General features: G+C 41.0%; 1 protein-coding gene across 1 annotated transcript in view; it reads left to right on the top strand.

Moving 5' to 3' along the window:
- Nucleotides 1-3011, top strand: part of LOC125502749 (dynein regulatory complex subunit 7-like) — a 45552-nt gene that overhangs the window by 31890 nt on the left and 10651 nt on the right. The window lies entirely within an intron of this gene.

The following is a 3011-nucleotide window of genomic DNA, read 5'->3' as shown; positions in this document are numbered from 1 at the left end:
AATAGGACTTAATTTTAGAATAAGCTAGGCTAAGACATATATGTACTACTCAAGGGCAGAAAGACCGATTGGGTCGATAGCCTTTTTCTATAGGAAATAAGGATTATTTATATATATGGAAAAAGAATCCACATTTTCTTGCACTCGCTCTCCCCACGGAAGTTTAATTTGCATGATTCCTGCAAACGATGAAAACTGATGTTGCAAAGTGGGGTTACGAAGCAAAATTGAGCCTCAAACTCATGGCAGTTTGAGCCCTGCATTCTTCGCAACTGCTTAGATTGTAAGATTGAGGAAATTACAATTTGCACAATCGTAAAACCGGCGTAGGTTCCTTAGGGAAGCATTGATCAGCTCCTACTTTGAAGAAAGTGTCCGATTTGATGTGTAAAAGCTTAGAAAAACTAACGTTTCAACTACTTGAGTGGTTGGAGTTTATATCGCAGCTCAAAGCAAATGTCTACACTTTCTCAAAGTATAATCCGCTGCAAATTTCCTCGAACGAAAATCCACACTCGATTTTAATCGCTGACTCTGAGTTCTGACCTCAGTATTTCCGTTCAAATGGTCTACCAACAGTAGAACAGAAGAATGCCTTTAGTTGCTGACTTAAATTTATTGGCTGTTTTCAAGCCGTGAAGTTTTAGACAAACGTTCGACAATATTGATTGAATTATTGGTTTAAATATCTTTCTTTACAACGGGTTTGAGATAATCATTCGTCAGCATCAAAGCGACAGTTACAGAAAAAACTCATGCTGTTAAGACATCTTTAAAATGCCTGCCTTTGCATTGTTTTGGTGCCTTGAATATTAAAACGAAATACGCGTGTCGTCCTTCTGAAGGCTTTGAATCTATGACTATCTTAGTAACAAAGGTAGCAAAGGTAAAAATGCATGGAGAAATCGGTCAGGTGTTACTAATGGAACTATAAACTGGTTTATCCTTTAATCAGTGGAAGAAAATTCAGGGCTTATTGGTGAAGCTTTGAAGGAATTTTGCTTCAGGTGCGTGTTGGTTTTCACACAGTCTAGTAAACAATGGAAACTGATGGTGCGAAGTGAGGTTATAAAGTAACCTTGTAAAGAATCTCATGTAATGAGCGACTGCATTGAAATGCAGTGCTGCGGAACCTCAATTGTCTAACGAAGTTTTGAATCATCGAAGACCCCCGATTTACAAGGTGGACAAAGGTGGATTTTCGCACATCCCAAGGACACTCAAAGGGTTGTTCGGAATTCCTTTCTAATGCCCTTTCGGGGTATTTCATTTCCTGCACAGTGAAGGAATTTTCTAATATTACAAATCTCGTTCATGTGAAATGAGCAGGGAAAAAGTCAAAGCGTCGAAACAAAGTGAAAATAAATTCAGATCAACCACAAAGAATCTAAATAAAGGGACACCAACCCAAGGGAAAGTCGAATCAATCCGAAAAAAATATTCAAATCAACCCAAGTAAACCCAAACTAGCCGAAAATCAAGTCAACTTGAAATCGAAATATGTCGAGATATCTACGAATAAACTTCGTAGAGAAAACGTGTTCTGAATCTTTTGCAGAAATTTAATTTGCAGTAATTTACTGCGCGTCAGCATCACCTGGAATTTTGATAACTATTCGTGCGACACCCTGTATACGCGCTAACATTCTAAGAAACAATCGTGATTAGTCATCTTATTCCTGCTTCTCGCCCTGTGGCATTGACGAATTGTTAATGGGAAAATCGTAATTTCCGCGTGTGATCTAACGCATTGTTGCCGCATTTCGGTTTTAGTTTTATGCCAAAATCTCGGTTTTTCAGGAAAGTTCACCCGCCATATCAGTCAAAGGGTCATTCCCGATGAGTCCCTCTGTTCCTGGTTCTGATATTTTACTATTTGCGCCCATTTTAATGCAAAAATGGCGAAATGTGAGAGTGCCCCCGTTAGTACATAGTTGCCGAATTTCTTAATCAGTTTTTCGCTAACATCTCCCTTTTTCCCCACTTCAGTAGTGAAACAATGACACAGAAGACAACTTGGAACGATTAAAACGGCATTGATAGGGCCGATTGTTTCATGTCCTTTGGGGGGCCACAATTGGAAGGCAAATCGCTGCTCAATCACGCCCGCACACGTCACCGAAAGCGGAAAAAGGCTCAAACGGCCCCAATTGAGCCTTCGCCCCCCAAAGACAAAGGACCAAACATTCCAATTTGGCAAATGCATTCCAAATTCTAACGTTGCCGGGGTCCCTTTTCCCGATCCCGGACGCCCAACATGAGCGCGACATCTCGATCGTGGGGCGGAAATGGGGGCGCGGGTGGTTTTACCCCCGAAGCGCGAGACGTGCGGGGGCAGGTTGAAGGGGGGCAGAACGGACGCTGTCCCTCGAGCCGAACTGCCCGCGGAGACGAAAATGGGATCGGTAGGATCCAAGGGGCCTTCACTAGATTCCGGACGGCCGGAAATCGCCGCTTTATTTCGGCGGGTTTTACCGGACCCACTGAAAAGCCCCCACGGCTCTTTGCATGCAATTTATTTTCGATTTGAAACGAACTAGAATATGTACAAGCTGTGTTGCATATCAATACAATTCGCGAGTTCAAAAGTCCAAATGCTCCCTGGTGGCTAGAATTGTAACTACAAGTTAACAAGTAAGTAATTATTATATTTTTTCGTTCCTGGGTAATAAAAAAGGTTCACATCGTTTATTTCATATAACGTTTCGGCGAGGCAACTCGATTCTGTTATGTTGTGTTATGTTCGTTCTGGTCGAATGTTTTCCAATTATGGGTTTGTGTTGAATTTTAAATCTGATGATGGCACTGTTGCCTCGCCGAAACTTTATATGAAATAAACTATGCGAACATTTTTATTTCACATTTTGACTGAGATGATTGTTTTGTTCTGTTGTTCTAGTCAACTTTTGCAAACTTTTCATTTTTGTTTTTTTTCTTCCAAATCATTCATTCGCAGTCATTTTTGTTGCAATTGCAACTCACGTTTCGCTCGGTTTCAAACTTTTCTACAT

This window comes from Dendroctonus ponderosae, unplaced genomic scaffold (assembly GCF_020466585.1).
Source record: "Dendroctonus ponderosae isolate FM_Combo_2020 unplaced genomic scaffold, Dpon_F_20191213v2 Dpon_F_20191213_10, whole genome shotgun sequence".
Lineage (NCBI taxonomy): Eukaryota > Metazoa > Arthropoda > Insecta > Coleoptera > Curculionidae > Dendroctonus > Dendroctonus ponderosae.
Note: the sequence above shows the minus strand (reverse complement) of the source record. Positions and strands in the feature narration are given on the sequence as shown.